The following is a 25,141-nucleotide window of genomic DNA, read 5'->3' on the forward strand; positions in this document are numbered from 1 at the left end:
TTGGATTTGTCTCAATCCAGCATTCCAGTTCTGGGCTATTACAGGGTGAATCTCTCTAATCAAGCACTCTCTGGTCCGACAACATCTGTAGTCTGGCATGATTTTGCTAGCTGGATGTCCATTTATCATGGGTGTGGCCACGTTTCCTGCAGTCCCATAAAGTTTTATAGCCACCAGTCCTGGTTCTCAGTGTTCTGTGCTGCTCTTAAGCTCTAATTTACCCCTAAGTGTCTTCTAAGAGCACAGTAAGCAGTGGAAGTGTTGGTAATGCTGCTAGACCAGGGCTACTCAACATGCAGCCAGTAGGCCACATGCGGCTTGTGGCCTGTTTGTTTGTGGCCCGTGGTGTGGTTTGGGTTTACGCGGGGCTCAAGATGTGGCCCGTAGGTGGGAGCCAAAACAAAAAACTAGTCAATATAAGGGTCTTCTGTTGATACGTGTTTTAGTAGTTAAATTCCGGGACTGTCATTGCTCATTAAAAGTGATGCCATATGGGTAGAAATTGGGTAAATATTGCATTTTATTAATATCAGCAGAACTGACATAAATAGGGCCTATGTGTTGTGTAGTCTTGCCTAAATCTTTGTATTCATGCCCATCAGTGTGAAAGAATATATATTTGCATGTATATGCAACCACACTTAAGTTGCGGCCCTCAGCATGTGCTGTGAGTATCATTGTGGCCTCCCGGGCTTCCCTGTGCTAGACTATATGACCTCTCATGGCTTGGCAAATTCTCTGATTTGGCACCGGTCAGGTCCCGAGGATGCTGGACTAAAGAGGCTCAACCTGTTGTAGTAAAGTGATTCTATAATATACTTATAGATTTAAATCCTGCCCTCTAATATAAGATGCACATCCCACCGAAGTCAAGGGAGTTCCACATACATTTCAAACTTAGCTCTGTCATTTAGATCTTGTGACATGCTTAATTAATAATGTTATAATGGTCAAAAGCTGAGAACGGTTCAGAAAAATCTGATGTTTGTTTGTGCATCTGCTTTATAAAGGATAAAAACCACTTCACTTCTAGAACATGGCCTCTAATTGTATCTTCCATTCCTAGCATGCATTTTATTATCCCTTTTTTCACTTGGATTTTTCTGCTAGGTCTCTTAATCCAGTTTGCTGTGAAGGGGTAACCAGGTCTGAGAGATCCTAACTTTTTTTCTTACCTCTGTATGTCACCTTTCATAATCTGAGGGCTGTATGAAGGTGTCACCTTTTTTCAAACACAGTATACAGCAAGCTGTTCATGTAGTTCAAAGATAAATACAAGAGGAACATTTTCAGAGTGACATGCAGGAAATATCACACAAAAGTCTAAATCGTTAGCTGATGTTTGTACATGTATGTCAAACATTACTCAATATATCCCAGAGTCTCAAAATTATAAACAATTATTAATCTAAGATTCCCAAAGCATTTTACAATTATGAATAAATTAAGCCTCATGGCGACTTTGTAAGGTAGGTATTGTCTAACTTTAAAAGATGAAGGTAAATATTTTCCATGTTGACCTCTAATTCTGAGTTTTCCACTTTTGCATTATAAAAATTAGACATCTAGATATGGATTTTAAGGCATACCAAGCACATGGAGGTTGCATTTACATTAACTGAATTTGTATAAACTCATAAGATTCTTCAGAATCAGATGCTTCATCTAAATTCAGGCATACAAAAAATGAGACTCTCAAAATTAGAAGCCACTTTGAAATATATTGGCCTTTGTGGTTTATCCAATATGATACAAGATGTCTTTGACAAAGCTAGAAATAGAAGAGCTCCATGACAACTACAAAACTATCATTACTTAAGATAATTTAGGACATCACAACTTACACTACAAAGGCAGACTAAATTCTATTATTACTTGTCACCACTCCTTTGTAACAATTCCCTTAAAGATTATGTATTATTTTCCTCTAAAATATTACATGTTAGTAATTGTATATGTGCTGGTCCATTTAGGGCAGGGGTGGGGAAACATATTTGGGTCAGGGGCCACTGATCCACAGAAAAAAATCAGTCGGGGGCAGCACACAAGTGAGAGGAAAAAAAAACCCAAACAAACCCTCACTGACATGACCCCTGAGTGAGAAAAAAGACACTCCCCATATTCCCCTCGCACACCAGAGCCTAGGGGAGACCCAAGCTAGTAAATTTTTGTGCTCCAACCCCGCAGTGGGGCGGGCAGCAAGGGGGTTGGAGCACCAATGTGGGTTCTCCAATACTGGGGGGCGGGAGGGAGTCCTGAGCTTCAGGGGCTGGATCCAGGCAAGTTGGGGGCTGTAGGTTCCCCACCCCTGACTTAGGGAATGCACTTTCTCTATCCCACCAATAAGAAGATGGTGCTGTCGTGAGTAGGAAGTTCAACATCAGAAGGTAAATCAAAAGTAACCCTATGTATTTAATGATGTTTTGTTTTTAAAAATCTCATTATTTGGATTGGAGGGTCTGACTCATGATTTTTGAACTTCTGCAGTTGGCTTTATTGCAGTGGTTTGCAAATTTGCCTCATGATCTGACATGATCATCAGCCTATTGCTTAAAACAGTCCCTGCTTAAAACAGTCCCAGGGTTGAAATTTCAGGGAGCTGAAGAATCATAGCTGGGATGCAGGATCATCATGTTTAGGAGTTTTTCTTTGGAATAAGTTTGCTGTATCTCATCAGTTCACCTGTGTAGCACTGAAATATAGCAACTAAATGCCATTCTTAATTATTCTTAAGTTAATTTGGGATTTTCCATGCTTGCAGGAGTTTTCCCCTTTAAAATGTTCCCATTATGCTCTGTAATACACTAAGGCCCCAATTCAGCAAAGCACTTGAGTACATGATTTAAGTTAAGCACATACTGAAGTGTTTTGCTAGACTGGAGCTTAACAGCTTTCAAAATTAGAATTAGCTTCATTTTGGAAAGCAAAGGTAGTTTTAAAGTGACACGACCAACTATTTTTGGACAACTTCATCACAATTTCATTTTATAATTACAGCATCTTAACATTTCTGTCTGAGACTGTTTTTCCATTGCTGAAGATAGTATTTTGTTTGAGGTTTTTTTTTTTCTCTTTCATGACTCAGACAATAGGTACTGAGGGGAGAGGAAGAGTTCACAAAAAAATTGCAGGGAAAGAATCCCATGGTATATGGGAATTTAAACTTGAATGCTGCAGTTTAAAGTTTTAGTATGGAGTACATTTTCACTATCATATTAGAGCTCCTGTGAAGCAAAGTTTACAATGACACTGAAGACTAAAATTTAACTGTATGGAGACAGTCGGTACAGCTATAATAAACTACTCAGCTAAAACCACAAGACAAGCTGCAAGGCTCCACTAAGACTTCCAGCGCTTACCCCATTTCTTTGTTTTAACACAAAGGTTACTAAGACTTTGGCTACAACTAAATTAAACTCTTTTAAAATTATTCCTATTAATTACACCCTCTAACATACAAAATGCTTGGCTGCAAAGGAAGGCAATATAATGAACACGTATTGATGAAGGACATGTATCAAGAAACCCTGGAGGAACTAATGTATTTTTATTCTGATTCTTGCCCTGTTTCGGTCTCATTCCACTTCCTTCGTGGTTACCTTGCTATGGGCCTATAACAACAGTCATTGGTAATGGACGTCTGCATACAATTCAGAATGAAAAAGAATACAGAGAAAGCAGTAACAGATACCAGAATAACAATTTTGGGAGTTGCAAGGAATACTCTCTCTCTCTCTCTTCAAGGCAGCAGTTATGTTAAAAAATGATTATTCTCTCTAACTGGGAAAACTGAATTAATGTCTCTCATGGCTGCAATTTCTAACCTTACTGAGAAATGCATAATAAAGGCTCCTCACAGGAGCCCATCCTGTTGGCTAAAAATCTAGAGTTTATGGTTCCAAGCCGCATCAATCAAGAAATGCCAATTATAGGTGGTGTTTCCATCACAAAGCATATATAACGAAAATGTCAGCCTCATAGAATGAAGATGACGGCTTTCATTAGAAAAATCCTCCCAGAATTATAGCGGTGTAGAACTTGGTAGAACTTGTTGCCACTCATTACTTTTTATGTTGGCACAATTCTATTTTTCTTCCCACGCGGGTTATATGCTTAAGAAGCTGTTAGCAAAAGAGCCGGTGCTTTGAACAAAAGAGTATTGTCATGAAATAGTTTTCATGAATCCTTCTCTAAACCAAAGAAGAATTGACCTCAGGCTAGAATTTTCTTGAAGATGTGGTTCAAAAATGAAGTTTACGCAAATTCAAAACACCAAGATTATGAGATCAGAGACCAAAGGGTCTCAGGCTCTAAGGAAACTGTATATCCCTCAGGAATATTAGCCTGTTTGCCAATATGTTAAAAGGAGAACAAGTAAGTGTTAGACTTAATGTGAAGGGGATGGATTCTGAAGACAACTGAAGAACATAAGAACATATGAGTGTCCATACTGGGTCAGACCAAAGGTCCATCTAGCCCAGTAGCCTGTCTGCTGACAGTGGCCAACACCAGGTGCCCTAGAGAGGGTGGACCGAAGACAATGATCAAGAGATTTGTCTCCTGCCATCCCTCTCCAGCCTCTGACAAACAGAGGCCAGGGACACCGTTTCTATCCCCTGGCTAATAGCTTTTTATGGACCTAACCTCCATGAAATTATCTAGCTTCTCTTTAATCTCTGTTATAGTCCTAGCCTTCACAGCCTCCTCTGGCAAGGAGTTCCACAGGTTGACTACACGCTGTGTGAAGAAGAACTTTCTTTTATTAGTTTTAATAAAACTAGGTACACTTCCTTTGATTTCAGTGGACATTGATTTAGGGTCAATATGAGGATCTACTCCCTGATGGAATTTCAGTTTATTTCATTCAAACTTCAATCCTTTTCAACTGACATAGATTACCCTGATTTTATAAGTTCATGTTTATTTAAACTGAAATATAAATGAACTAGGCAACCCAACATTGTGAACACAGGAACTTGATCTAAGATCAAATCAATAGTTTTAAAAAAGCACACTTTGGCTGTTTTCTTCCATCATGTTCCCACTTGGCAATACACGTCAGTGAGGATCCTTATTGTGTCTTCATTTTCTACAAGCAGGTATAGTCATTCCAGTTATTATATTATCATCCTGACTCAAAAAAAGAGATACTCCATAATACTCATGAGGAGATGGTACAATTTTTAGCCCACTCTGCAGCAATGCTTTAAACCAAGTAGGTTTGAGGGTACAGTTGAAAATTCAGAAAAGGATACAGATGCTTCAAATTTGTTTGGCTTGGAAGTATCACAGGATTTCCATGAAATTTTGACTTACCACAAGTAGTTCTGGAACAGAAGCTTACCATGAATTTGGAATGTATGCTTTTAATCTTGGTTGAAAACAGGGAGCTAGATTCTAAACTGTGTCTTGTCAAGTGGAAGAAGGAAGGCCAAAGGAGCCAGTTGGAGGCCCTTTGGTTTTAGGGCTTGTAAACAGCCTGGAGTAAATTTAGAACAGTCTAGGGGCTTTTCTAAGCAACAAAAGCCAGCAATTGCCTCCAGGTCTCATTATCACAGTGAAGAATGGCAAGAATATGGAGTAGTGCTCTAGCCATATTCCTTATGTTGGGAGATTATGATAGGCTATGTCGCATAGGAGATGGAGAAATGGGGAGATCTGGTGGCCTTTTGCTTTTTTTTTTTTTTTTTTTTTTTTTTTTTTGAAGAGGCACATTGCATTGCAAAAGCAATCTGTCCCAGAATCTGTGAACAAGTTTTATTTTTATGTATTAAATAATAACATAAGTATTCAAGGTTTTTAGCTTGGTTCAAGCTTTGGATGAATATTTGGGTCACTCAATACTTATATCCAAGGAAGACTGAAGCTAGTTGGGCAGGCGTACTGAAAATGTGTGTACCCTTCTCTCATGCCATAGCCTTTAATCACACATGAAAAAGAAAGTCATCTAAATAAACACATCTGAAGTTAACATTCTCCAGTGATACCATTTCTTAAAATTGTGAAATGTGTTTGATGTGTTCATATTACAAAGACCAGTCTCCAAAACATAACTTTCCAATGTTTTTAAGTGTAAACTGACCTATTTCTGCTGGGTCTGTGGTGGCCAAGATATATTTTTTTAATATTGGCTAATGTTGGAAGTAAAATGTTAAAATACTCTGGTTATTTTATATATACTTTGGAACAAAAGTATGAGGGGGCTGTATGCCCTTTATTTCTGCAGCTGCTTTGGAGAGTAGGACTGAAAAGGGTAGCTCTGTTAAATGTCATCTAGAAAATCATGTGTTGCATTAGATTTCTTTGGCCAATAGATAAGAAAGAAATGGTATACGTTTTATTTGCAGCTACAGTTGGCCTTTAGGAACTCAAAGAGAACACTGTCAGTTTTATGAGGCAAGAAAGATATGGGGACAAATTCAGAGTTGCTGTGGGAGGTGGTGAAAGTTAATCCTCAGTAAGTCACATGTGTGTATAAAGGAGTTGAACAGTCTGAACCTGTTTCCAGTGAAATCAGTGCAAAACTTCCATTTGATGTGAGTGATCAGGACTCAATCTCTCAGTGAGTGTAATGGAGGCCAAAGAAGTAAGATGCTGTAATTTAGGCTTTGTCTACACTGGTAATTGAGCGACAAAGCTTTTGTCATTCACAGGTGCTTAAACCCCCCAACCTCCGCCGAACAACAAATGCTTTGCCCTAGCAAGTATTAGTGTAAACCATGCTTCTGTGGACACAGGAGCTGCTGATAAGGGGTGAAAGTTTTTGTCTGCAAAAGTGTTTACACTGCCTGACTTGTCAACACAGCTATCTCACTAAAGCTGTGAAGTGTAGACATACACTTAGGCTACGTCTACACTACAACGCTATTTTCGGATACCAGAGTATCCGAAAAGAGCTATCCCACGTCTTAACAGCAAGCCCATTATTTTGGGCTCACTATTCTGACATCCCTGTAAACCTCATTCCACGAGTAAGGGATGTTTCAGAATAGTGGGTTATTTCAAAATCTAGTGCTGTGTAAACAGCGCCAAATTATGAAATAAGCTATTTCAAAATAAGATTAAAATAAGCTATGCAATTTGCATAGCTCAAATTGCATATCTTATTTTAAGCTATAATATAGTGTTGATTCACCCTAAGGATGCATCTATACTGCACCCTTAGCCTGAAATAAGCTACACACTTTGAGCTATGTAAATTGCGTAGTTTATTTCTATCTTATTTTGAAATAGATTATTTCATAATTTGGCACAGTTTACACAGCACCAGATTTTGAAATAACCCACTATTCCAAAATGTCCCTTAATCCTCATAGAATGAGGTTTACAAGGACATCGGAATAGCACACCCGTTATTTTGAAAGCTATTTTGAAATAACAGGTTCACTGTCAACATACAGAAAATGCTATTTCGGGATACCAGAAGTATCGCAAAATAGCGCCACTGTCTAGACACACCCTAAGAGACAAACTACTGTTGAAGCCTTGGGGAGAAAAACCATCTGAGAGTGAAACACTGTATTAATCCAATTACCCCAATATTTACAGTACATTAAAAATATAAATGGCCTCTGGATCCCTCCAAGAAAGGGGCATAGACATGGAGACAGAGGACAGCCTTCCTCCATCAAACTAAGACAGCATGGATGAGGAGACGTCTTGATTTTTATTTTTCACCTTGAAAATATGCATTGCATTAGCTTTGCTAGTGGTCTGAGCCAGGAGTCTTAGTCTACTGGCATCCCAGGTGATGGTCCAAGTACTATGATGTGCTCTCCTTCTGAATCAGGAAAATGTTTGTAAGTTTCTCACTTTCTTTAGTTTGAAACCTTCTCACTAAAGAATCAGCAATTCCCCCTTTACAAACTATTTATATACTTAAACAGCTGATTTTTTTCCCCCCTTAATCCTTGGAAACTTGATGAGGGTGAAAGGTTTAAACTTGCCAGTCTGACATCAGACACTGATATTTATTAAATCAAAAAGAGGAGACAAGATTAGTGATGAACCTTCATTAAGAAGCTATAATGATCTCATAAATCCAGCAGCCAGACTATGCTAAGAGCTGTAATAATATGCACTTCAGAGTACAGTGGGATAGATTGCAGCCATTAAAGTGCTTCAGTTCTTCTTGCAGCAACTGCAGCACTTGTTTAAGATCATCTGCTCTTCTGATTAATTGGTGTGTAGTAAATAAACCAGATAGTATTGTTAATACTGATTAAACAGAGTATTCAGGAGGATTTGCAATGCCAAATACTGAGATGAGATGCATTCTTATCTTTATCTATGAACACACAGAAGACATGGATTTGTTTAAAACTCAATAGACTCATTCTGCCAGCAACCTATGGCATGCAGCCAGAAATGAATCCAGATTGTAGCCAGACAGTGACATTTAAAGTGTTTGGGAGTTTAACACAAGATAAATTAGGGTGTTGGCCGATAAAAACTTTAATGAGAAGGCTGCCTTTTTCTCCTTAGATAATATTCTCCTAAAAGTTGGAAAAACACTCAGTTCTACAGACACCATGGAAGTGGTGACAGTCATTTTAAGATAAGCAGTTGTAAAGTTTCCCTCCTTCCCCCTTGCCAAGAGGCACAACTCCTCCCAGGTAGGAAACAGTTGGCCTATTTTAGCAGCCTCTCCTTGATGGTATGACAGGATCATAAACAAAGATACTGGACATAGTGAAACAGGAAAGCTAGGAGGGGACTATCAAGCTTCATTAGAAAGAAATGTGGTTAAAAGAAAGAGCTGTCAGAAAGATGAATGTGGGCGGGTGAATAAAAAAAAAAAAGAGAGAAAAAAAACCTCAGGAAATAGTAAAGAGTAATATGTCGGACAACACAAGGACTGGCCACAGAAAAAGCCATTTTGAGTGAGTCACTAACTGTTTCTCCACCACAAAAAGAAAGGAGGGAAAAAGGAGACGCACAAAAACTGAAACCACAGTTCCAGAAACAAAGAGGGAAGGGAAAAATGTTTGCCCATTTTAATTCTGTTTAGAGGAAATTAATTCTATTTAGAAATCTTTTAGGCAGAAAACTTTTCAGCTGTGATTCAAGCCCACAGAAATAAATGGAATCACTCTGACTTTGCTTGGTTTTGGAACAGGCCCTCAGAGGTTCTCTCCCAGGCAAAACCAGTTTGTGTGGGGGTGTGACAGGGAGTTTGCTCTCAATTGGAATGAAAAGGGGTAAAACAGCCCTGGGAGATGGTTGTGGCTATAAGCCAATCAGAAGAGGGCTTGAGGCAGCCAATCAGAGCCTGGCAGGTCTGTATAACGAGGGCTGGCCAGGAGGTGCTCATTCTCGTTTCCAGTTCTGGAGGGAGAAGGAGCTAGCTGCCTGCTAGCATGGGTACCTTGGACAGAGTAGTGTATGGGGAAGGTAGCGTGAGCCAGGGAAGCTCAGGCCTGAATAAACCCCCCCGGACTGAGAAGGCACAGTAACAGGGACCCAGAAATGTATTAGGGCTGCAGAGGAGCAGCCAGGGCAGAAGAAGGCAGCAAGTCCATACTCCCTTGCCATCATTCAGACTTAAATTTGCTCCTGAGGCAGGGGCTAGATGATGACTGGCAGTGGGTCACTGAAGCAAGGTGGGTATAGAGAGGTTGGAGTTCCTTGGGAGGGGAGGACCCCAGAGTGTGGCGGTGCTGCCACAGGGCAATACCCTGAAGGAACTACACCATCATCTGGGAAGGTCATGGGTCTGGATGAATAGCAGAGAACAGACAAAAGATATTAGCGGTTGAAACACTACCAGAAGAGTGTGCTCTGAAGCTGGACTGAGCTAGTTCCTTGAGTGACCAGCACGAGACACTATGGTAGTGATTCACAACAAGTTACAGTGAGGCTTTTAGTCTTACTATGCTGGGAATTTCAAAATAACCTATAAGAACTTGGTCACCCACATTAGGGCTTACCAATTTTCCATCAAAACTTTTTTTTGGTTTTCTGTGGCTTCAGTTTGTTCAAAAAATTGAGCATTTCCACTAAAAACTTCAATGGAAGCAATCTTTTTTTCTCCACTTTCATCTACTTTTTCACCAGGAAACAACACATTTTCTGACCAGTCCTAACTTAAAGTTCAATAAGATTTGACAGGATTTGGTATTAAATACCTAAGGCTTTGGCAACATTGCAGCTCAAGTCAACATAAGCTACGTCACTCAGGAATTTGAATTATTTACCCTTCTGAGTGTATGTCTAAGCTACACCCCTCTGTCAGCAGAGGGATGTAAATTAGACACATTGAAAGTGCAAATGAAGCAGGGATTTAAATATCCTGTGCTTCATTTGCATAATGGCAGCCACCACTTTTTTTCAAAATGGGGCTTTTCGAAAAAACCCAGCAGTTTAGACGGGGCATTTTTGACAGAAATGCCCCACTTTGAAAGATCCTGTTCTCCTCAGGATCTTTTGAAATTGGTCATTTCTGTTGAAAATGCCCCGTCTAAACTGCTGGGGTTGTTGTGTTTTTCGAAAAGCCTCATTTTGAAAAAAAGTGGTGGCTGCCATTATGCAAATGAAGCACAGGATATTTAAATCCCTGCTTTATTTGCACTTTTGATGCGTCTAATTTATGTCCCTCTGCCGACAGAGGGGGGTAGTTTATACACACCCTGAGGCTACGTCTAGACTACAAGCCTCTTTTGAAAGAGAGCATCTAGAAGACAAGTAGATTTTTTGAAAAAGCGAGCCTCTTTTGAAAGAGAGAGTCTAGACACTCGCTTTCAAAAAAGCACATTTTGCATTCAATAGTGCCTTTTTTTGAAACAGTACTTTTGAAAAAAGGCGTTATTCCTCGTAAAATGAGGTTTACCGTGATCAAAAAAACTGTCACGTTCTTTCGATTTACTTTCAAAAGAATGCGGCTGCAGTCTAGATGCAGGTGAAGTTTTTCTGAAAAAAAAAAAAAAAAAAGTATGCCGACTTAAGTGCTAGGATAAACAGTGCTATCTCGCAGGGAGGCTGGAGTAGTTAAGCTGATAGAGTTCTAACCCATCATCTCAAAGCAGCTACAAGAGTGAGTTTACAGCTGCTGTTGGCTCTCTCGTGTGTAGCCATAGCCTCTGGTTCCTTTGAAACCCCTGATTTCATGTTTCACTGTGTCCAGTATCTTTGTTGTTTGTCACCTGTCATACCATCCAGGAGGACAAAGATTGCTGAAGCAGCCTCTTTCCTACCTGACATTGTTCCTACCCCTCTAGTGCAGGGGTCTGGAGTACATGACCTATGTGGGTTCTTTCCAGTCTCATACTATGATATTGGACCTAATATCTTCCTTTCTTAAAGTAGATATATTTTCAGTCTTATTTTCTTTTTTGTTTCCACTTTTCTGAGGCTTGGCTGCTTCTGACCAGGTAGTGCAATATAGATGCAGATTTGAAAGAACTACTGATCTTGGGGTTTGTTTTGGTTGATATCACTGAAAAATGTCTAAGACGGGGCTACCTTGAAAGACTCAATACATAAGCTGGCGTGCCACTCTCCTGCTCAACTATCCTGCTTATTGTGACTTTATATTCATAGTTGTAGCAATACATGCAGAGTTCATCAAGAAAACACATCTGATCTTCCACAACAATTCCAAATTATCACTGGCTGCTTCCACACTTGTGGCTTGTAGAACAATGTACATTAGGGTTGCCAATCCTCTGGGACTGGCCGGGAGTCTCCTGGAATCAGCATCAAATCTCCTTTGACTATTGAAATCAGTCCTGGATATTTTTAAAAAATGGCATTATGTCATGTTGGAAGGAGGAGAATCTCCCAAAATAGCTTCTGTCAGACTCTGCCAACTCTAATGTACATCCATTACTGAACTGAGACCTGTGACTTAAAATGGCAAGCATTCTAGGAAGTATATAAATAGATCTTCCTAAATATACATAGAAAGGAGAGTTCTAGAAAGGCTGACAACATTTGGTTTTGAAGTGGATATCATAGCCCATAGCAGAAATGGAAGATAGTGGTTACATAGGGAAAAAACTGAGAGGGTGACTGCAAAAGCAAATTTTAAAACTGAGAAAGGTTCTCAGATGATATAAGGCAACATCTCTACTGAAGTCTATATCAATTGTCTCTATCAATTTACACCAGCTATGGATTGAGCCCCCTGACCAACAAAGATCTGCCTTATTTTTCTGCTTGTTCTCCCTTGGTTGGGGCCGTTTCTTTTTCAAAAAAGAAAAAATCAAATCTGACTGTACTGGGAACCAGATGCTGAATTTAGGTGCTTTGTTGGATGAAGAATAGACGTATTCATTCAGACACAATATGCTATTATTCAGTGTTGGTAAACCAGTGAATGCATTTTTTGGAAAGCTGCAAGTGCTGGAAGGCATGATGCAGTGTAGGTGGTCTCCCATATTAAATAGTTATGTTATCAACAAATATTCTGTGAGAAAGAAATAGCGCAAGACAAGAGCCGAGAAACTAAACAGATGATATTTTATAGGAATACCCAGCAACAAATGTAATCTGAACTGAAATGCAGTGCTTCATGCCTCAGGAAGAACTTGAAAGGAAACATGGATGTCTAAGACCCAGATCATGATATAGTGTGTAGAGTTGGTCAGAATATTTCAGACATTTTGAAATCTGTATGAAAATTGGAAGGAAATGCTGTGAAGGTGACTCAATTTTTTTTTGGGGGGGGAGGGGAGACATTTTTGTCATCTCCCTTGTGAGTGCATGTGTAATTTAGATTAATCGGTTGGGAGCCAGATGCTGAAGCTATAGAGGTGACATTCTGGCCAGCGCTCTGTAAAGATGTCAAAATACCAATGTCCTAACCATCATACTAGATATCATGTCCTCCGAATACCCCCTGCTCTGACTATGCTGTTAACACACCCTGTGCAATGCCTCTTGTGTCTTTTCACTTTTGTCGTCATAATTTTTCCATACTACCCACTACTCCTGTAACTCTGTCCCTCCTTTATGTGCCAGACAACAACATTGTTAATTCAAATCCCACCTAACTTGCATTTTTCCTGTTAAACCTGTTCATATTAATCCACCTATAGAACAGCATTAATATATACATTTGCACCCCTTTGAAGATTAGACCATCGCCTGATCATCATATATTAGTTCAAATAGCATTGGCTGACTAATTAAAAATACCATGTCTAATGAAATAGGAATTATACCTTTAATTGTTTGACCAGCACTGTAATAAGTGTTAATTCTCCATGAAGAATAGCTGTGGTCTACATTTTCAAGAATGGATAGTTATTTGGGGTACCCAATTTGAGACACCTTTGATTGGATGTAGAGGGAGCACATGCCTCTCACAGTCAATGTTGTGTGTAATGAATATACAGGCAGTCCCCGGGTTACGTACAAGATAGGGACTGTAGGTTTGTTCTTAAGTTGAATTTGTATGGAAGTCGGAACTGGTACATATTGTAGGGGAAACTCTAGCCAAACATTTCTCCAGAGCTCAGTTTTATTCTCCCACACCTCACTTCCCTCAGTCCTTTATTCTCAAGCTGAGGTGTCTGCTGAGAAAAGCCGCTCTGCCTCTCCCTGGTCTGCTGGGGGGAGGGGGGAGCGCTAGCTTCGTGTCTCCCTGGTCTGCTGCGGGGAAGCAGCTAGTGCGGGGTTGCCTCACCCCGTTTGTAAGTAGGGATCCGATGTAAGTCGGATCCATGTAACCCGGGGACTGCCTGTACACCTCACTTCAAACGTCCTTGCTTCACATGCGTGCCACGACTGTAATACCAGATAGGTTTTTTTCCTATGTGAATGGAAAGCAACAGAATCTGGCAATCCTGTATGTGGGCAACAGTAAATAAACTGTTGTGTGGGCCACACAAATCCTGATGGGCCACTTATGGCCTGCAGGTTGCCCATCACTGGCCTAATTCTCAGTCACTTACAATGGTATAAATCACGAGATACATTTGTGTCTTTCATTGCCTTTGGTAAAGCAAGAGAGCAGAAAATCAGGTCCTAGGAACTTAGGATTTCCTACGCACAGAGACCCAACCCAATTTTTGGCCTGTGGTAGATGCTGATGTGGTATTCCATGGATATTCTAGGCATAGCATGCAAATAACTGAGGAACTGGCACTCCAGTGTGATCATTAGAGCTAGAAGTAATTAAATATTACCAATTAGTTAAAATAACCACTTACAGGTATTGTTTTAGTAACAGCTCCCACATAGATCTACTGCAGTGTCTTGGTTATATGATATTTTAGAACTCCCAAGTATCATACTTTTTTACTTGTAGTGATTAAATTGTGCCTACAGAATATGATGTAGCAACATTTCCTATATGAGCAAACTAAATATTGTGCAAACTTTGCTACACATTGAGTAAGGAACTAATGAACATTGGACGTAAGCACCCATTACATTCTTCCACCATTAACTTAAAAGTCATTTATTTAAGTGACTTATCCTTTTAAACAGTCATATGGAGAGAGGAAAGGTATCCAGAATTACTGAACTTTTGCGAGTACAGTCAGAGTCCTTGTTCCAGTTAATCATAATTTGCACAAAAGAATAAAAAAGCACCACATTAAAAATATTAGAAGTTACGTGGAAAGATTCTTATAAAGCTTCGCTAGTGATGCCAGGAAAATATATTTATCAGCATCTGAGTGAGATCATACCATAAAAACTCACACTTATAAATTCGGTGTTTGAAACCTTCTAGAGATTTAATAGTGACTTGTGACTATCCAGTTCCTCAGATTATGGGTCTGGTTCAAAGATTCCTTGCTTAATGTCCAAGATTTTCAGAAATTGGTATAAGTTGCCTCAATTTTAAAATGCCTTGTCTGAGATCACTTAAAGGGTAAAATGCTGTGTTAGGATACCTATCCAGAAATTTTATATTTGTAATTTATCCAAGTTTTCTGAACCTTGGTCTGCAAAATTGTGTTACAAAATTTCTAACTGCAGGCTTTCAAATGAGATTTCTGGTACTTCCTTATTTGGACCAAGCTGAGAAAAAGTGTGAGACTAGCATTTCAGCACTTCTGCTTCTGATTAGAACCAAAAAGTGCAGAAGTACACACATGTATTATAATGGGCAAGGGGGATTACTCAAACTATTTTTTGAGCTTAAGAAGAGATTTGGTTTGTGTTTAAAAGGAGAGTTCAAGAAGCCTTATTTTGTTAAGACAAGTTTGCCCCATTCCTCAATTGTTTTCATGTGGTTTTGTTTTGTTTTTTGAATATGCATTCATCCTCTTTTATGCATGTAAAATTAGCATTTACTTCTTATATGCTGCACCTTAAAAGCAGTCAAGACTGGGAAATAACCTCTTAACCTATACTATGTTGTTTTAATTTTTTTTTTAAACAAGAACAGTTAATACCCAAATCAAAGTTCAAATCAAAGTCTGAACAAGACTTTATTATGATGCATTGCTATGTATATAGCCTTTGCCTTTGTTGCTTAGAATAGTTAGAACCAATGCAGGGTTTTTCTGATCTTGTTATCTGTCTGTATAGGTTCTTATATGGGCCTCCAGCTAGACATGGCTTGCCCTAGCCACAGTTTGGAATAACAAAGAGCATGTAAGCTAAATATAGGTTGGGAATTCCAACCACAAAACCAGCTGACCTACGTCAGCATGTACAACAGTTGAAAGAACTAGGAATTCCCCATCTTTACAGAAGAATTAAGGAGAAAATGAGAGAAACCAAAAGCTCCTTTTCATAAAAGGACAAAGAGTATGGTGTCCCCAAGAGCCACAATGGAGAGAATCTCAGGCAATGGTTTCCACCTCATTTCCAGAAACAAGAAGTTCCTTGGTTATTGCAAATGGAGGTAGAGACTGGTTAGCAAAAAAAAAAAAAAAAAAAAAAAAAGGGTTGCTGCATAAGAAATATGGGTATGGGAACACATGACCTTAGTTGAATTGAAAATAGTTACCCACCTTTGTAAAGCACTTTAAAGACGTGTGATGAACCCCATTGACCTGCTTGCAGCCTGAATCAATAAGAACACCAAAGCAGTTTCTGGGATGCTGACATTATGAAAACTGGAAGATACTCATTCTGATTCATTATTGGGAAATGATGCAACAAGGTTAATGCCCAAGGGCTCAAATGAAAACCCACTTAAGCCAGACTCAGTGACCGAGAAGGTTAGTTCGCTGCCTACCTTTTAACAGGGAAATTAAGACCATGCTGATTGAGTTTTGGTCAGAGATCCTGCCAAAAGAAAAGAGACCTCAGGCCAATTGACTTGTGCTGAGCGTCAGAATTCCCTTGAAAGAGGGGAAATGGCACATCTGAAAAGTGCTGTGATTCAAAAACCTGTTGGGAATGGGCAAACTCAAAGAAGTAATGTACTGCTAGTCTCATGATGCCCACCAGAGAATGAAAAAAACCCCACATCAATGTAAAGCAATTATTTGGAGAAAAGCAGAGAAGGGAGAGGGAAGTTTCCCCATAGTCTACTGTTAGGGAGGTCATTCAAGAAGTAATTGAGCCTGAGTGTGAATAGGATGAAGGGTAACTGACCTGTCCTCAGCAGGTCTGAAGGAGGAAGTGGGAAGAGTCCATCTTACCCCAACAACGCAGGGATTGATTATTGCCTAATGCACAAGAAGCACAGTGAGATGGGCTCAAATCACAACCAGAGTATCCAGCCAGATGGAGAACTCTTCATGGAGTATGTTTGTATGTGAAAGTGGGTGATAAAATTATCTTCTGAGCGGCAATTCCACTAAATATTTTGGGGTGGTAAATTCAACAAAACCATGGATTTTGCAAAGAAATATTCCTTAAAATGTAATAATTCCTCTCATAACAGGAATAAGTGTTAGGAAACCCTTCTAGGTGTCTCTAGTGAAGTGTTATTTGGGTGTTTGTGTTTTAACAAGAAAAAGCAGACCCCACAAAACCACTGTTCAAGCACAGTGCCCCAGACCCTTTACATGGCTGCTGGCATGCCCTTCCACACACTCTGGGCTGTGCTAATGAGTGATGCTGGGACAGGGGCATTATACTCCAGGCTGCATTGGAGGAACAGCTGCCCTCAGCCCTACCCCTTCTACCTTGGCCCCACCCCTCCCACCAACATGGTAATGCCCTCCCTCTCCCACCTTGCAGCTGTTCTATTTATTTGCAGTGGAATGGGAAGAACAAACTGAAACAGAAGGTGAACATCTAGTGGCAACAAGGAGTCTGTGAAGGAAGATAAAGGCAGCAACGTTATTAGATCTTGTTGCCTCATTTTACCTAATAGTCTAACAGACTCCCTCATTAAAGCATTTCCAGCTCCACTATTTAATTTCACATTAAAACACAAAAGCATGAAAAAAGAAAAATATGAAGACCACTAGAAATCACATTCAGTTTGAATTAACATTGAGTCTTATCTCTTCTGCAAGGATAGTATTCATAAGCTTACCCATATGTTATAGTGCCTTACTGTAAGAGGACCACACTGTACCCCATAATACTCAGCCTCTTGGCCCCCCTTTTTCAATGAGTCAGGGAAACTTCAATCTGATGAAATACCCACCATGCTCAGTACTCTTGATAGGTTTCCTGCCATCAATTCCCCACTATGTACAGGCTTCACAGCTACATTGTCAATAGCAGGCCTGGCCAGCACCTGAGTAGACCACTGCCATCTCCCTCTGTGCTGTCCTTGACCTTCCCCTCCACCTCTGTTTCCTCCAGCCTTTATAGCTCTGGACTCATGAAGCCGGCAGGTGCTGCCAGTTACAAGGCAGCATAGGTTTATTCACCCAGCCACAAACCATTCCCCTTGATTGGGGCTGGAGTGGCAGGAGCAAATTAAGGTCTTCTGAACCAGTACCCTACCACACTTACTCCATACATAATCCCACTAAAGCCACTGTGCAGTAACAGAAGGGGTATCAGAATCTCACCCTAACTCTCCATTCCCTTCTCCAAGGTCAACACTGAAATGTAAAACAAGAACTTTGAGCAGTTGTGGTCAATTCAGTTTTGAAAAAAAAAAATCACAGGAAATCACACTTTGATTCTCCAGTTGTGAGATTGCTAGAAGGAGCAGTATATAAAAAAAGGAAGCTAGAAATCTGGTAATTTCAAAAGAAAAGGCCACTTCCTCTTGAGAGACTGTCATCACACTCTGATTTATGTACCGTGAACGTTCCTGAATTTTAGAATATAAATAATGAATCATTACAAGTTCCCAGTTTTGTTCAAATCACCAGAAATAACTCACAATTTACAGTAACCATCCCATTACTTAGGATCACCCCAAAAGTGAGTGATCCATAGGACCTCAATGTCTCTTTTGAGCTCTCTGATAACGATGATACATATCAGGCAGTAAGATCAGAGACAGTTCAGTCCTTTATGACAATGTTATTTTTTTTCCTGATAGCCGTGGATGTCCCCTCTGGCTTTCAGATATCCAATTTGAACAGTTACTGCTTCTAGGATTGACAGCAACTAGATGATGGATGCTCAATGCTTATAAAGGCACAAACGCACCAAAGCATTGAGATAACCAACAAAGATCAGCTCAGACCACATTCATGCAATCTGACTGCTCTTTCCTGCAACTTGTTCAAAAAGGGCATGAAAATTCCATTAAAAAGTAAATTAAATGAAAAGTAAAAAAGTAAATGAAATGGTGTCTTAACAAAATGAAGTTCAACCTCCATATTGATAATTCTTATTATAGCACTTCAAATATGATTTATACAAAAACCTTTAGAAGCCCTAAGCATGGAAAAGATTATGGTGCCCCCCCCCCCATGTAATTCAAAATAAAAACAATACTATACCATAAAATCTCTTCTTTTTTTTGGTGCCCCTGCTTAGCTGGTGCCCCAAGCCCGTGCTTAGTCTGCCTATTGGATAATCCAGCCCTGGGTGACACACAAGAGCTGTGATCCTGTATGTGTAGAGATATGGAGTGGGGGAAATGGAGCTCAGGATTATAACTACATGAATCCCATAGCCATTTTCCATTGTCTCCATAGGCAGTACAAAACCAAAATCCATCACTCATGCACCAGACAAGTTACATACACACCGTTAATGCCCCTACATTTAAATAAGATACTTACACAAACAACAGGAGATGACAGTGAAAATGACCATACAGAAAGTGTTGTCAAATGCACAAACTGAAAAAACAAAAGTTATTAAGGGGTAGCCAAGTTAGTCTGTAACAGGAAAAACTTAAAAAACAACAAATGGTCTAGTAGCACTTTAAGGACTAACAAAACATGTAGATGGTATCATGAGCTTTCATAGGCTCAGCCCACTTGTTCATCTGGAGAAACAGATTTGAAAAAACAAAGTCAGAACTCCGGATTCAGGAGCACAAACATAGCTTTAGTTAAAACCAGTATCTACAGCTATGTCCATTTTTATTTTCACATTATAGAAGCAGCACCGTCTCTGAGAAATATACTTTCAATCACGATGTTTATTCCACTTTGCCATCAGCATTTTGCCACTCAATCTCATGACCTTCCTATGGGCTCAATTGTAAGTCTGGCCCCAAAAATGCACAGGGGTATAAAGGCATAAGGATGCCCGTTCACTCTGGTATGGGCGACATGCATTGCCAAGCCCACCAGATGGAGACTCTCCTTTCCAAGCATCTGTGTGGAGAATGGATGAAATATTGCCTTATCCTCCACAATGCACCAGACAGCACAGCTGAGGCTGACTCAAGCTGCACTAGGAAAGGGGTCTAGCTGCCAATGGCCAAACCATGATCTGCTTACCTATACTACAACTGTGTAAATAACTGCTTTGCAATGTAAAGGGTGGGGGGCGGGGGGGTGTCTTAGTGTTGCCCAAAGCAAGAGGCTATTCAAGGTGAATAAAGAGGGTAGAAATGAGTCCTAGTCAGAGTCAGGAGCTTTGTCACTTGAGTAGTGGGTCTGTGCAAACAGAGGCTGAGTCTGTGAAAGCAGAGAATTTTAAAATTGTGTGTTGGGTACTACAACTTCTTCAGATCATCAAGGCTGGACAACTTCCCTCGAGACCAGTGTAAATTTAATATTTGTGGGATTGCCCCTCATATTCGTGTGCAGCATTTCCCGTTGCTGTGTTTCACTACCAAAAGGACAGATTAAACAGTATCCCAGGCTGTTTTTCTCAGGTTGTTTATTTGCAGTGGTTAAGGTGGTCAGATGTGATACATCCTGCTCCTCCCATTCTCACTATGTAGCTTTTGTTCAGAAAGATGCTGATGACAAATGTAAAGCATTGATATGTCTGTGGTGAGATGGGCTTTTGACACCTGCTATTTGAAGGTAATATATGTTATCTTGGCACCATTCGCTCAGATGCAAATAGGGATTTTTAATAGGACCAGACAATATCTCAGATGACTGTGGGGAGAACTCTACAAAGGGAGCAAATCAGGTTAATTAGAGATGAACAGCCCTTTGCATATTTATCTTGAACTAGACAGTGGCAGTTTTGATTGTTCGTGTTCTCAGCTTATCCTACAGAACCCTGTGCTTTTCACAGGCCTGCCCTTTACTAATAGGGTAATGAAATGGTAAAGAACTGTGAGACCATAGGCAGTCTTCACTTTTTTACTGTTTTCAGTCATCCTCTCTTCATCTCTTCTTCCTGGCAGTGACCCAGCTTAAGTAGTATGAACAAACACCGACCTACAACCCAATTCCAATCAAACCCAAATCAAGATTTTTTCACACACAAAGCAGACTAGCTATCTTCTTTCACCAATTTTTTCATATATTCACTTCTCTGAACTTTTGGCTTCAACTGAAATTGGAAGAGGAAGTGTTGAGACTTTTCTCACAGTGCTCATGGATCACTGACAAAGCTAACTGCTCCTTTAACAAAATAAGCCAGGACTGAATGATACAGAAGTATTATAACAAACTGTTAGGTATCTACGGCTCATGGTTGTTTAAAATCCTATTTTGAAGTCATGTGTCGCGTTTTTACATGCCATCACTGATTTTAAATACCAAGCATATTCCAAGTAGAAAAATGCATTGTCAAAACATCAATCGCTTTTTAAATGGAAGCAAAATCATCCACTATCTCACGCTATACTATCCATCCAGCAAAAGCCCGAGAACAGCTGAACCACACCCTATGATGTCATTAAAAATTTAAGCCCCGTTGAGAATGCCTGTTTAAATCTGGTCTGTTGGTCTGTACATTCCAGCTGATCTCAAACATCACAATGGTATAGAAAAGGAGAAACAAATCTGCCATAACTCAGACCAAATCTGTATAGAGCTTTATGGATCAAAATCAGCATCTTGAATTACACTTGAAATAGGAATGGGAATTCATTACAGCTGACAAAGAAAGAGTGTAATAAAACAGTTTGAAGCTAAAGCAAGCAGATGCACAATGAGCTCACTGACGTTGCTGGATAGCCCAATGCACCGTGCATTTTAGTAATCCAGTTGGGCAGTGAATCATGAATAATTACACTGGCATTTGGATGGGAGAGAAACTGCTGCAAATGTCTAGTCAGATGCAAATAGAAAAAGTCACTGTGGTTACCCATACCACCTGAGCTGGGGAGGTCAAAAGCTAGATATAAACATATGGCCAAATTTGGGCCTACGTGGCAGGGGGGGAAGGGAGAGTGGTAAAGTCTGTTTATTATTGTACCATTTTGTTTAAAGTTCCTAGAACAAATCCCTTTACTATAGGAATACAGCTCCAGTCTGGAATTTTCCTGTGACTTGCAGAGGTGAAAAACATGCTACAAAATTTTGGCCAAGACATCAGAGCCATAACACTGCTTCAGCTTGTTCTATTAACTAAGGCAGGTGCACTTCTCCTGAAGACTGGTGAGTTATCTACTATATATTTGAGAGAGTTTGAATGTCGGTCTGCCTGTGTGTCTCTCCGTCTGTGAGTCCATTTGTTCAAGAACTCTTCCTAAATGGTAAGAGCTAGGACCACCATCTTTCGTAGGCAACTTCCACTTATTATAACTTAAAACAAGGTAAGAATTTGGTTGTATCTGGACAATGGGATGTGCCTAGAACTTTACTGTTTCTCATAAAATGAAAAAGAAGGAATCTGATAGGAGGGACAGTTGTACTGCAGGATGAGCACAGGGGGGCAGTAAGGGAACAGAGATGGGGACTGGGACAGGTATAACCTCATTGGGGGCAGCAAGGGGCAGCGGTGGAGAAAGGAACATCTATCTATTATATATTTCAGAGTTTGTTTGCATGTCTATCTGCATTTCTATCTGTCCCACAGCTGGGGGACATGCACCTCTCCCCTGGTTGTGACCACTGCAGGTGCAGCTGCAGCAGCCATGGAGAGGCTCTTCTGATCTGGCCCTAAGTTGTTAAGGTGAGAGGGCTGGGGTTGTCCTCTCTTCCCTAGGGCAATCTGCACACTGACCTCCTCAGCCTCTGCGCCAACCCAGGGCAATGATTTAAATGAAGAAAAAGAAAACTTATTTGAGTTAAAGACCCAAGCAATGCCAGGTAAATCTTCTAGTAATGTTCTACTGTTGACTCCCTGATTGTTGGGTAGCAATTAAGAAAAGTTGAAGTTTATACAGTATGGAAAAAATCATGTCTGGTACAATCCCCATTTGGTTCTATACTCCAATTGAGTTGAGTGAACTCGACTTATTAGCATCAATATCACACCTATCTGAAGAAAGATATTCTCTTTATTCCAGTAGAAAAAAGTACTATAGCAGCCTTAGTAGTTCCATAGACTCTCACTACACTTTTTTCACAGGCTGTGAGAGCCTTAGTACTGTAGTCCAATATTTACAATACAAATCTAATTGTCTTTATTAGCCATTATATTTTTCTTAACAAATTAAGACTTGAAAGACTTAGTAATGCTATTTAGAGAGTCTGTTGTGAGAACCCCCAACAAATAACTGAATTCCTTGAGCTTGCTTGTAGTCATAATTGCTTGATACAAGGTACAGATAGCCTTTGTGGTTTCCTAAATGGGATTAATGAGGCTTCAGTGACTCCTCATTAGCAGGCAAAATGACTAAGTGCTAATGACTTCCAAATAATGGCTTTGGTGAAACTATGAGTGCTCCAGAGAAACATACATTATAAATGATTGAAACATTCCTTTCAGCTTCTTTTTTGTGCGAGCCGCAGATTTGGAGGAATAATAGACACTGAACTAGCATAATTGCAAAGTATTTTCTTATTATCTCTGGCTAAATCTCTATGTGGGCTAAACAGGCAAAATTCTAATGCCATTTCCTGCCTCTGCAAGAGCAAGCTGTAAAATAGTGGTCATTATCACAATGGAGATATTGTGAATTCAGAAGCACTAACTGTGTTATGCAGGCAGAGAGAGGATTCTGTTTACTATGAAACAGCACAAAGCCTACAGTTTAATCCAAAAATGTAACCACGATTGACATGTGGGGATGGAAATAACCATCATTAGCACAGAATATAGGAAGGACTGTGCTTTTAAGTTTTCATTTTATATTTAAATTTCATCTTCTTTAGGTCAATGTTAGGATATTGTGTCATACTTGAAGCCATTTTCAATAGGCCTAACATTAACTGATGCCTTGGCATGTTTGAGTTCTGAATATAAATGTTGTGTCAGTCACCGTGGGTATGTCTACATTGCAGTGTTCTTTGGAAAAACGGCTGGTTTTCCAGAAAAATGACACTTACGTCCATACTGCTATTGTGTTCTTTTGACAGAAAGTCGAAAGAATGGAAGGGTTTTTTGGACAGTGGTACACCCTCTTTCTATGAGGAAGAAGCCTTTTTCCAAAAGGTGTGTGTGGATGCAGAAGAGGGAGATCTTTTCAAAAAAGAGGCCGCCAGGAAATAACACAGGTGCCCTGGTGGCCACTACATCCATATTAATCACAACTTAAATGCAAGATAGCATCAAATCAAGAGACAAGAGGCCATCCCCATCCCCTCCTCCCCCCAACACTTTTCAGTGACTGTGAGGTCAAGCCTCCTCACCTCTACACATTTTACTGGCTGCAAAGGCAAGCAATCCTAGGTGCAGGGACTAGGGGCATGGAAAGTGGTGCAGCATCCACAGGCTTTAGTTTGATGCATTCTTCCTCATAAAACAAGGTTTTCCACGGTTGAAAAAACTGCCACGTTCTTTCGATTTATTTTTGAAAGAACGCGGCAGCAGTCTAGATGCAGAGGACGTTTTTTTTTAAAAAGGCTACTTTTTTTTGGAAAACCCCTGTAGTCTAGACACACCCTTAGCTTGTAGAGGCATCTATGATCTTACAGCACCATCAGAGTAATGAAAATCAACATATACCACCCCAAGCCTAGGTGGCTATACATCAGACATAGCTTCACTGTTGCTGGGTCTGCTGTCATTGTGGTAAAGCACATCACGTCCCCGAGAAGGTGGTTATGGAACACAGTCTCTGTTCCAAAGATCACTATCCAATTTAAAGAGCATATTTTGTATATGGCAGCGTGCTGCATAGTGTGTGGAACCCGTGTACAATTATCAGTGTACAGTGCTCTGAAGTCTTACCTAGGATCAGGGTCTCCGTAGGAATGTATAGGATGACAGTCCCTTTCAAATTCAACACTATCAACTTACTTGAGTGTTTCTCAAAGTGGGCCACGAAAACACTTTGGCTATGTCTAGACTGCCCCCTCATGCACAAAAAATATGTAAATGAGGCAAAGCATGGAATATCACCGCACCTCATTTGCATAATTAACGAGGCTCCGGTTTTGCACAAGAGGTTTTTGCGCAAAAAGGAGCCTTCTACACAGCTCCTTTTTGCACAAAAACCCCCTCTTCAAAAGAGTTGTTCTTCCTCTTTTGTTTCAGGAAGAACAGCTCTTGCACAAGAGGGTTTCTGCACGAAAAGGAGCCATGTAGACGGCTCCTTTTTGCGCAAAAGCCTCTTGTGCAAAAATGGAGCCTCATTAATTACACAAATGAGGCACCATGATATCCCCCGCTTTGCCTCATTTGCATATATTTTTGCACAAGAGGGGGCAGTCTAGACATAGCCTTTAAGAAACATGCTAACAGGCCATGCTGGTTTGTTTACTTACTGGTGCCGCAGCCACGGAGCCTCGTGGCTCCCCGTGACTCCAGTTCACCGTTTGTATCCAAAGGGAGCCACGGGAAGCAGCATGGGCCAGGCCGCTGCTTCCCGCAGCTCCCCTTAGCTGCAAACAGTGAACTAGAG

At 40.2% G+C, this 25,141-nt stretch overlaps 1 long non-coding RNA gene across 2 annotated transcripts in view; it reads right to left on the reverse strand.

Moving 5' to 3' along the window:
* The window catches only part of LOC142827328 (uncharacterized), a 143,886-nt gene extending 126,012 nt beyond the window's left edge, over positions 1-17,874 (reverse strand). For both annotated transcript variants that reach the window (XR_012902014.2, XR_012902015.2), the window contains exon 1: positions 17,507-17,874. This is a non-coding gene — a long non-coding RNA (uncharacterized LOC142827328). The remainder of the gene's footprint in view (positions 1-17,506) is intronic.
* Positions 17,875-25,141: the final 7,267 nt, after the last annotated feature.

Source organism: Pelodiscus sinensis, chromosome 2 (assembly GCF_052426305.1).
Source record: "Pelodiscus sinensis isolate ZL-2025 chromosome 2, ASM5242630v1, whole genome shotgun sequence".
NCBI lineage: Eukaryota > Metazoa > Chordata > Testudines > Trionychidae > Pelodiscus > Pelodiscus sinensis.